This window comes from Zalophus californianus, chromosome 4 (assembly GCF_009762305.2).
Source record: "Zalophus californianus isolate mZalCal1 chromosome 4, mZalCal1.pri.v2, whole genome shotgun sequence".
Taxonomy (NCBI): Eukaryota; Metazoa; Chordata; class Mammalia; order Carnivora; family Otariidae; genus Zalophus; species Zalophus californianus.
In genome coordinates, this window is record NC_045598.1 from 128,428,250 (window position 1) to 128,440,346 (window position 12,097).

General features: G+C 32.8%; 1 protein-coding gene across 1 annotated transcript in view; it reads left to right on the forward strand.

The window, feature by feature from the left end:
- The window catches only part of C4H8orf34 (chromosome 4 C8orf34 homolog), a 376,094-nt gene that overhangs the window by 359,637 nt on the left and 4,360 nt on the right, over positions 1–12,097 (forward strand).

Sequence of the window (12,097 nt, forward strand, 5' to 3'; positions counted from 1 at the left end):
AAGGATTTGTTAGGGGCAGGGGAATGTAGATAACATAAAGACCAAAATGAGTTAATAGCCAATTATAGATAGGTGACAGGGCTTCAGGAGACTTGGAACTCAGAGTTTAAATATTAGGGTTGTGGCATCAGAAATAGGGACTAGAAATATATACCTTAGGAGATAAATGAGACAGGACTTCAGTATTTTGTTCTGATTTAAAGGTCAACTGGATTATCCTACACAATACATGTGTTTGTAGAGAAAAGACATACACACATTGGAAACAACCAAGAATAAAAAATAATAATAACAATAATACGAAAAGACAGCACAAGAATAACTAGAAAGATGAGCTCTAAAAGTAAAAAAAGACAAAAACTTCTGGCAAACTTTTTTAGGTTATTTTTGAAGACCAAAAGAAATCGTGATGATTTTTAATCTCACTTTTCACATTAAATCTTCTGTGAGTGTTCAGAATATTCTAAAGCTTCTCCTAAAAAATTCAGGGCATCTGAACTCATACCAGGCAATAAATCCTATAAATTAGGCATTTGCATGTTTGGTATCTGTTATCATCATAAATATTTAAAAATTTATCTTTAACCAATAAATATAAAAGTAAGTTAATAATTACTGTTAATTATCTGTTGCAAGCAAAACATTCTAATGTCAAAATGTAATTTTCCATTATAATAGTGATTGTAGAGGATTATTTTGGCTATAAAGAAGTTTTTGCCATTTCTAGAGGCCAAATGCCTCTGAATTATTCATGTGACATTCTTACTTTGAAATGTTTCCCATGTTTGTGGTAAAACCTTGATATTATGAATGGTTCAATTGACTAACCTCCTAGAAAAAAATGTAAAGGGTAATATTTAATACAATATAAAAGTTAATCTCACCAAATAAACTATTATTAAGTGTAATGGAAAAATGTATCAAGTTGCTCTCCAATATATAAAGTTACATGCTTCAGAATAGATACAAAGCTTACCTGCTTTATTTATTGACATTTCCTTGTCATATGCAATAATAGTAGTCAGAACATTTCATAACAAGTATCAGAGAAGGCTGTATTTAAACAACAGAACAGTTCTTTTGCGATTCAGAATTCTTTGGATTAGAATATTGTATGGAGTTGAATTCTTTAAAACTGAAAATAGGAGATACATCGTCCAATTTTTGGTTATTTATAAAAATCAAAGTTATAAATGAGTAGCATATGTTTTTAATCCTTTTACCAAACACTTTTTGTTTGTCTTGGAATATTCTTACATTTGCTCTAGGTGTAGCCTGAAACTACAAAATATAATAATGAAAACAAAATGAAGTTCATAACTCTAACCTTGATGGATTTAGCTTATAGGCAGTCTTATATTAGACGGGATATAGCTTTCATAAATGAGAAGAATGTATTGATTGGCTGCAAGTAAAACCTATTTGTTCTCATGAATTTTATTCTGTATATTTTCAGTTGCTGTAAGAACTTCAGCGTGTTCACACCGGACAAACTGGTTGCATAATTTTCCCTGACTTGTTTTGTAACAGTGACCTGCTTCAACTTCACAAATTAAACAGACCTGGACATATTTGTCCCAAACTAGCATTTTTTTTAGTTAAGATTCTCCAATATGTCCTATATGCTCCAGAGACCAGATTACCTCCTTAGAATCTCCTTAGAATCATGTTTATGAATCTTAAAATTCAAAACACATTAATGAGAAGCTGCTATATATTGGGCGCTATGGCATAGGGTATACAAAAAACAAAACAAAACAAAAGGTTATGATCTCTTTTCTCTAGTAAGTTAAAGAGAAGTGCATAAGCATCTGTAGCATAAGATATACTATTTCCTAAGAGATAAACAGAAGGTTAAGGAAGTCAAAGGAAGGAAATATCACATGAAGTTGGCAGTAGGAACATGTAATTAGAGAGATCTTAATGAAGAAATGGTGCTTGAACTGAGATAGGTAAGATTTTGAAGTACAGGGATGGACAAGAATGTCACATGAGCAAGAATAAAACGTGGGCAAGGACACAAACATAGGAAGAGCATTGGTTATGTTTGGTGGCCCAGGGAACTAGCAATTCATACTTTTAGGGAAAAACACTAGACACAGGGGATCAGAGAGAAATAAGTCTGGAAATATAAGTCATGGAAAGAACACAGAGGGTGCAAATTATAAGGATAAAAAATGTGAATTGATAAACAGTGGAGAAATCTTTACATAGGGAGGAACATTGATGAGAACATTCATAGTCAGAGCTTTGGATAACATTAACACAAATGATAGGGAGGTCCAGGTGTTTGGCCCTTTACATATTTCTTAACTTGATGAGAAGAAAACACGTTTTTAAACTACCTGTGCTCTAGTGCTATTTCAAACAGAGATCATCATCTCCCTAAGACATGCCATTTTTAAAAGACTTATAAAATAAAGTGGTGGTATGTGCATACAATGGAATATTACTCAGCCATAAAAAAATGAACTCTTACCATTTGCAATAACGTGGATGGAGCTGGAGTATATGCTAAGTGAAATAAGTTGATCAAAGAAAGGCAAATGCCATCTGATTTCACTCATATGTGGAACTTAAGAAATGAAACAGATGAACACAGGAGAAAAAAGAAAAGAGAAGGAAGCAAACTAGAAAGCCAACTCTTAACTATAGAGATCAAACTGAAGGTTGTTGGAGGGGAGGTGGGCAGGGGGATAGCTTAAATGGATGATACGTATTAAGAAGGGCACTTGTGATGAACACTGGGTTTTTTATGTAAGTGATGAATCAATAAATTCTACTCCTGAAACTAATATTACACTGTATATTAACTAACTGGAATTTAAGTAAAAACTTGAAATAAAAAAATTTAAAAATGAAAATAAAATGAGTCTCTGTAGGCAGCAATAAATAAATAAATAAATAAATAAATAAATAAATAATAAGTTTTTCAGAAGTTATGTTCTTTACTAGGCAAAGAAGGCAAACATGGACCATAATACAACCCAACTTACAGGAGGAGAAATAAATCATTGTTGAAGTGCTTTTTAAAACTTTGTTGTTATTGAGTGTAGTCATTAACCTATCAATTACATATCACTAAATATACGTAGCTTGAGCTTATAATTCTTTAAAACATAATTAATTTTAGAGTAAACTCTTACCCAAAGTCTCAAAGTATGCATGATTTATGTATTTTTATATTTACATATTTTTATATTAAAATACATAATTATCAGAATGATGGTTTGTAAATGTTGTCTCCCAATCTTTAGGTTACTTTTTTTATTTTGTTGTTTCCTTTGCTGTGCAGACTTTTTATTTTGATGCGGTCCCACTTACTTATTTTTGCTTCTGTTGCCTGAGCTTTTGTCATGTCTAAAACATTATTGCCAAGACCAATGTCAAAGTTTTCCCCCTGTTTTCTTCTAAGAGTTTTATAGTTTCCAGTCTCATGTTTAAGTCTTTAAAACATTTTAGTTGATTTTTGTGTATATTGTGAGATGAGGATCCAATTTCTTTTTTTTGCATGTGGATACACAGTTTTCCCAAAACCATTTAATGAAGGGACTGTCCTTTCCCCATTGTGTATTCTTAGCACTCTTGTTAAAAACCAGTTCACCATATATGCTTGGGTTTATCTTCGGACCCCCTATTCTATTCCATTGATCCATTTGTCCATTTTTATGCCAGTACCATATTGTTGATTCCTATCACTTTGTAATATAATTTGAAATCAGGAAATGTGATGACTACAGGTCTATTCTTTCTCAAGATTGCTTCGGCTATTAGGAGTCTTTTGTGGTCCCACAAGAATTTTAGAATTGTTTTCTATTTCTGTGAAAAATGCCATTGGAATTTTTATAGAGATTGCATTGAATCTGTATACCACTTTGTATGGACATTTTAGCAATATGAACTCTTCCAATCCATCAGCATAGGATATCTTTCCATTTATTTATGCCTTCTTCAATTTCTTTTATCACTGTTTTATACTTTTCAGTGTACAGATCTTTCATCTTCTTGGTTAAATTTATTCCTATGTATTTTATTCTTTTGAAGCTATTGTAAATGGAATTTTTTTTTCAATTTCCTTTTCAGATAGATCATTTTTAGTATAAAGAAGTGCAAATGATTTTTGTATGTTGTTTTTGTATTCTGTAACTTTATGGAATTTATTTATTAGTTCGAACAGGTTTGTGTGTGTGTGTGTCTGTGTATTTGCATGGAGTCTTTAGGGTTTTCTATATATATGATTATGTCATCTACAAACAGTGATAATTTTACTCCTTTCTGATTTGGATGCCTTTTATTTCTTTTTCTTGTCTGATTGCTTTTGCTAGTACTTCCTGTACTCTTTTGAATAGAAGTGGCAAGAATGGACATCCTTGCCTTGTACTGTATCTTAGAGGAAAAACTTTCAATTTTTCTCCATTGATTATGATATTACCTGTGGGAGTTTCATAAATGACAATAATTGGGTGAGGAAATTTCCTTTTATATCTATTTTATTGAGAATTTTTATTAAACTATATATCCGATTAAGGGATTCATATCCAAAATGTATAAGGAACACATATAATTCAATAACAAAAACAACAAAAAACCTCAAATAATCCAATTAAAATATGGACAAAGAAACTTAATAGACATTTTCCACAGAAGAAATACAAATGGCCAATAGGTACATGAAAAGGTGCTCAACATCACTAATTATCAAGGAAGTGCAATCAAAAACACAATGAGATATAACCTCACACCTCTTAGAATGGCTTTAATCAAAAAGATAAGAGTTGGTGAAGATGTGGAAAAAAGAGAACCCTATACATTGTTGGTGGAAATGTAAATTGGTGTACCCATTATGGAAAACAGTATGGATGATTTTCCTCAAAAAAGTAAAACTAAAACTTCCTTATGCTCCAACAAGCCCTCTTCTGGATATATGTTCTAAGGAAATGAAATCATTGGGTCTCATTCCTGATCTAAGAAGGAAAGCTTTCAATTTTGCATCATGAAGTACAATATTTGCTATAGGTTTGTGTGTGTGTGTATACACTTTTATTAGATTATGAACATTTTTTACATTCTGAATCCATTGAGTTTTTTTTATATGTGAATAAATGTCAAAATTTATCAAACTCTTTAGTCCATTTTTTAAATATTTTTCTCACTTATGTTATTGTGGTTAATTTCATGAGTTAGTTTTTGAGAATTAATCTGGTACTGCATTTTGCAATAAAACCTACCTTGATAAGGATGTTGGTAAAAGTTGTTTAGGATTTTTATATCTATAGTTATAATTCAATTGGCTTATTTGGGCAAAAAAGTTTCCCTTTAACACAATTCTTCTGTTATGCATTGCAATCAACATTAGCTAGCCTCATAAAATGTGTTGGGGAATATTTCCTGATGGATTCTCTGGAAGTGTTTGTGTAACCCTGAATTATTTTTTTAGTGATTAGAGGAATTCAGTGGTGGAGCTATATGGGCCTCAAAATTTCTTCATGTGAAGAATTTTTAACTATGAATTTAATTTCTTTAATAGCTATGTGACTACTCAGATTTTCTATTTCCTCTTGTGACAGTTTTGGTAGGCTTTATTTTTCCAGAGATTTGCTCGTTTCATTTGAATTTTCAAATTCATTTTTACAAAGTATTTATAATATTCTCTTATAGCTTTTAGAAAAATGTGTTCCAGTTCTGTGATGATGTCTCTTTTTTAATTAATTGATTGATTTTGTTGATAATGCAGTCATAGATTATAGATTCAAGGTCAATGGATGGGAAAAATGTAAAAGACTGGGGATTATGTTTTAAAATTACCACAGCCAGCAATTAACATATATTAGGCATTCTAACTGTATGAAAAATGTGCCCCACCTTCATTTTCCATTCATTTGTTTCTGTGTATCATTGTGGATGTTTTATTCTGATCTATATTCAAGTTTATTATTTCTCTGTTTAATGCTATCAAATCTGCTGCTTAACACATATCTTGACTTTCAAATTTGTTACTGTATTTATTTTAACATTTTCATTGGTTTATTTTTAATTTCTAGTTCTTTCCAAAAACTCTAAATATTGTCTTTCATTTCTTATTACCCATACTTATTTTGAAATTTGTGTTTAAGTCCATTATTTGATTCCTTGTGGGTCTTTCTATTCTCTGTCATTTTCTCTTGGTTTTTGATCACATGATCTTGTCACCATGTTTATTTATTTTAGATTAAGTGCAAAATTGTATATGAAAAATTGCAAAGATAATTTGAGGCCTAAAATGATGTTATCTTCTTCCAGATAGGATTTTACTTTGTTTCTGTGGTACTAGTAATCCTAGATTATTTGAATTCAACACAAAGTTGAGAAGATTTTAAGTAGGCTTTATTCATTGAGAGGGCTGGTTTATTTCTATTTTGCCCTTATTCTTATAGTGTGGCCCTTCAGAGTAGCAACCCCAAACCTAGGAAATTACTCTGGGTTATCTTCCTCAGTAAGCCTGGATCCCCAATTTTTGTCCTGCCTGCCTATGAACTTTTGCAAGTTGTCAGTCTCTCAGGACTTCTGCAACTGGTAGATACCTGTAGAGGAACCATGTCCCCAAATTCCATGCTCATTTCTGTTTATTTTCTTATTCTCCTAGATATTGACCATTTAATACCTTATTATTTTGATAGATCCCTGATGCTCTGTCTGAATAATTTACCCAACCAATCCTGGATATTAAATTTCTTACTTCAATATATTTCAGTAAATGTGGGCAAAATCAGGACATTTTCAGATAATTGCCTTTAGTTTCCAAAGATTAAGAAAACATTTCTTTTTCACTGCTTTAATTTGTGCCAAACAGTGCCAGACATATAGTATATGCTTGCTAAATATTAGTAAATCCTAAGTTTTTACTTTTAGGCTAGGCATATGTCATATAAAATGATTTCTATTTGTGCAAAAAAAAGGACAATTTATCTTCTAAACCACCAGGACTTGTCTCTTGCTTCATTAGGTTTTTTGCTTACCTTTAATGATGTTATTTTTAATGACATTGTGTTTTTACTCCTGTGTGGAATTTGTTCCCAGACACTTGCTGGGTTCTTACTGTGACTGACTAATGGGCTCACCTTTTTACTGTGAGTATACACATGTGTCATTTAATTATCTCAGTGGGAGGCTTCTTTTCTCTTTCTAGACATACGATGGAGTGGGAAAAAACTAAGAGTCAGAAGACAATAAGGTCCTCCTCCATCCTTGTGGTCCCCAGGCTGGTATATTGCAAAGAATGGGCTCATACTCAGGTGCATCTACAGTTGCTCGGTTCTCAGATTTTAACATCAGAGGTACATTAACTACATGGGAGTAAAAGAGAATGCTTTCCTTTAAGATTCTGTGCCAAATAATTTTTGCCTTTTACTTACTAACCAAGAATAATCTGTCTTTACTTATGAAGCTACAGTTCATTTTTTCTGATTTTCTTAATTATTCTATGGCTTTTGCATTCAGCTTGCTGCTTCCAATATGACTTGGCACTAGCAGAGGGAAGAATTTTATAGTCTTACTTTGGGACCAAAAGAGTGACCTCTCCCTTGGGTGGTTCATGGGTGGTATCTTTTGCAGTGTTCTTATGTATTTTCCCAGGCTGAAAGAGTTCATCTCATTTCTACTAATTGGGGTAACTGCAGCCATACCATCATTGATCTCAACCCACCTTATTATTTCACTCTCCTTTTTCCTCTTATTTCAAACTTAAGTGCTTATTTACCTCAAACTAAAAGGAAAAAAAATCAAAGAACAAACTATTTTCTCCAGAAGATGCTATATTTCCACTGTCTGAGCTCTAAAACTTGACTAGCATAGTCTCCTAAAAGGTGGAATAAAAGCTGAAATATATTTGTTATTAGGATATGATAAGAAATCCTAGCCTGAAGATAGGCATTGTGGCTGAAGAAACTACTTGTGTAGGCATAATGAAGAGGGTATATGAAGATAGAAGAGGAGTTCTAAGCACAGAACTTCAAAAATGTGGCATAATAAATCTTTTCACTGAGAAAGTGTCTATTCTATTAGATATATGATTTAATAATGAATTAGGAAAATTGTCACATAAGCTAACATAAAATAGAATTACAAAGTCTATTTGAGTACTTAGAGTTATATCATTCCATTTCTCCTTAAAGCCTATTATGAGTAATTGACATTTTAAGGCTTACATAGGAACACATGTATCTCCAAAAGAAGAGAAAATGGAAGAGAACTTACTAAATTTTTGCTGGTATGTGCTAGATAGTATTTCCTTTAATCCTTGGGACACCTTAATATGTAGGTGATATTATTCTGGTTTTATAAACTCAGATCTGTTAAATATCCTTTCCCAAGGATACACAATTAAAAGTGCAATCTACATTCTAGCTCACTCCAAGGCCATATGTTCTACTCCAAAAATGTCGTTCCATCTCTATAAGCTAAAAAAAGGAGGGGGGGGGCAATGTGTGTATAGATAGTATCAAGAGAGGAATTATTTCACTGAGTGCAGAATTGGTATCATAAAGAAAACACTACAGAGCATGAAAATGAGAAAAAGTGACATATAAAGAAACCAGCAGTAATACATTTGGGTAGAAAATCTGCTTTTAATATAAACTTCAACTTGATTTAGTTAAATTTACACTGTGTTCCAAATTGTTATCTACATGCAAAGTCATCCAGAAAATTAAGGGAGGCATACATGATAAACATAAAAATTAAAATTTTGACAGAACAAAATAAATAACATTTAGTAATTACATTAAACATATTTTAAATCCCATAGTTAGATATTAAAAATAGAACAACTGTCCAAACAGGCTTCCAAATTTCTTAAAAATGAGTTGTTTTGAAATGTTGACTAAATATCCCAAAACTATATATCAACTTCAGTATCATTAAACATTCTTCAAACCAAAAACATGGCTTTTCTTTATATTATTAAACATATGTTATATGTTACTTTCTCCTTCATATTAGGACACAAAGGATTATCCATTTGTTAACATTTAAAATAATTTTCAGAAAGTTTCTACTAGCTAATCAAGGCTTCATAATTTATAAGTTTCTTCCACATATTTAATCCCCAAAATTAACCTATTAGGGAAAATTTATTCTTAATGTTCCTATTTTACATTGTCAGTATTCAACACATATTTATTTAATAAATATTTATATATTCACTATTGATTTACTTAAAAAATATTTACTGAATGAATTGAACAAATGAAGGAATGAATAAATTTAGTTCATATTATTTAAGTGACCTTTGAAGATCACTTGAGAAATGGCCAAGCCTGAGTCTCTATCTTCTGATTATTCAGGGAGGCCACAATGTCTAGAAACATAGACATATATATGTAATAAGTGGTTTATCAGTCTACACAACAGAACATGAAATGTTCAATGACATTTCATATGTTCAGTGTGTTGTTCCTCTGTTGTAATGATAATTTAGTCAGAGTTGCAATGAACATAGAGCATTAATGCAGCATTTACATCAATCCCTTCATATGTATTTGTGATCACTGCCTCAGGTGATTTGTGTTGCTGTTTTTTACTATAGACCTGGACCTATAACATTCAAGAAGAAAGTAAGCAGGTTCTAATCTGTAAACAATAATATTACCTTTATTTCTAGAATTCATGGCTACTCTCTTGCTTGCCCTTTCTTCCCCCGACCAAAGGTGCTTCATTTCTTAATCCCCCTCAGTATGGGTAATAATGGGCCATCCCCTGTATAAGTAGTCCTGCTTCACAGAGGGAAGCAGTGTAAGGCTGGATACGTAAGTCAGTTGCCACACAAGACCAAGTGTTATGCTAAAGTTCAATTGAGAAACTTGAGATCAGTTAATTCTGTCTTTTATTTCTCTTATCCTTGGCCACTTTGCCTTGCCCCACTGTCCCTATCAAAATAAAATCTCCTCATATGTTTGTTTTCTTAAGCACTGTGGATCTATTTCCCAGATCTTTCCACTGGGCCCTATGGAACTGGAATTTTATTTGCAAACTGTCCATCAGTGCTAGTCAAAGAACACTCTTCATGCCCCACCCCCTTTCTTTTACCTTATTTGAAATGGTTTCTAGAAAAGCTGCTACCCTTACCTTTATCAGGAGAAGCTGCTCCTCTTTCAATTGCCAAGTGTCAAATACCATGAGGTAGCATTAACATTCTACCTGAAATTCTCCTTTTTGGGCTCACACCATTTGTCTGGCTGTCCTGTTTCTTTCCTTGTCACTATAATCTTACCAATCACTCCTATTTCATGTGGGGTGTTTATATTTGATTCATTGCTTTTCTCTCTGCCCCAATCTTATCATTAAGAAAATTTAACTCCAATTTGGGAGACTTATCCAATGTTTTACTATTATAATTCTTTGGCCCTCTCAAATGTAGTGATCTTCTGAAGTAATGCATTTTTTTTTTTTTTTGGTCAAATGTGAAATAGCATCCAACTCTAACATCTTATATTTCTATAATCCATTCTCTGTCCCAAACCTTCTGCCCTTAAGGCTATCTATTTTCTACTAAACCTACACTTCAGTCTAATTTTGTACCTAGAAACTTCACTACTTTTTCTTCAAGTATATCCAACCAGAGCTGGCTTCATCCTTCACCCAAAGTCCATGCTACATAGAATAGTGATACACAAAGTGTGGTCCACAAACCAGCCGCATCAGCATTAGCATCAGCATCACTTTGGAAATTGTAAGAAATGCAGTTCCTTGGACCCCACTCCACAACTGCTAAGTCAGAAACTCTAATAGTGAAGTCTGGCAACCTGTGTTTAAAAAAACCCTCCAGATGATTCTAATATGCTTAAAATTTGAGAACCACTAATACAAAGCATTAATTCAGTTGCTCTCTTGCAAGCACCTTTAATATCTTTGGGTGGTAAAGAACATTTAAATATGAATGCATCGTTATTTCATTCAAACCCTTCCCTGTTTAAGATTTCTAAAAGTTTATCAAGTTCTCCAGCTTTATTCAGCATCCACTTGCCACATACAATCATCGCTTTCAGTCCATATTTTTTTTTGTAGTTCCTATTTATCTAAATTTGAATACTGCAACACTGTCAAATATCCACTACTTAATGATACTTGCAAAGGTGTTTCCCTTATAGTCTTCCTCTGAGAGGGATGCTGAGCTAACTTGCTCAAAGTCACGTACATAGGAAGGGATGGAATCAGAATTTGAACTCAGGTTTGAGTACAAAACCCATGCTTTTTCAATTTTGTTGCTGAATTATTTGAAACAGCAGTTGCATTGATATAAGTCTTTGACTCTGGTTGAAACAGAACTTACCAATGGATGTCTACAGATTTCTAAAAAATGAGTTATATAAAAATCTAGTATCAAATAACTTTGATAAATATCATTACATAGTTTTATTTATTTAGTACCTAAATTTATTTACTTAATTTTGATAAATATCAAGTTACAGAAGACTTCTAAGAGCCTTTATTTAATATGCTGGTGTGTATTTTGATCCTCCAAAAAGCAGATATGGTATGTTGCTGTCCAAAATTCTTTTTTTTTTTTAAGATTTTTTTTATTTATTTCTCAGAGAGAGAGCACAAGCAGGGGGAGTGTTAGGCAGAGGGAGAAGCAGGCTCCCTGCTGAGCAAGGAACCCGATGCAGGACTTGATCCCAGGACCCTGGGATCATGACCTGAGCCGAAGGCAGTTGCTTAACCAGCTGAGCCCCCCAGGCGTCCCTGTCCAAAATTCTTTGACCAAAGAACCATATTTTGTGAATCATTCATATTAACACCATGCAGGACGAGCATTCCAAGATTTGCTTTGGAAAACTTGGGCTTACTCTATTTCCTTTCTCTTCAAGAATGTGGAATTGCTTATCTCCCTTTGGTCCTCTAGTTCATCTGCTTTTTATCCTCCATTCTATTTCCCCATTCTTTTAAAGTAGAATATTCCTGCCCCTTTGTCCCATTAAGTACTGCCCTCCTGCCAGGGATGCATTCAGAGGAATTACATTTAGCATGTAATGTTATGTGCCAGGCATTATGAATAGAGTGTATATGTATTTATATGCACTACTTTTATAAATCTGCTAATAACTTTGTGATGATGACATTA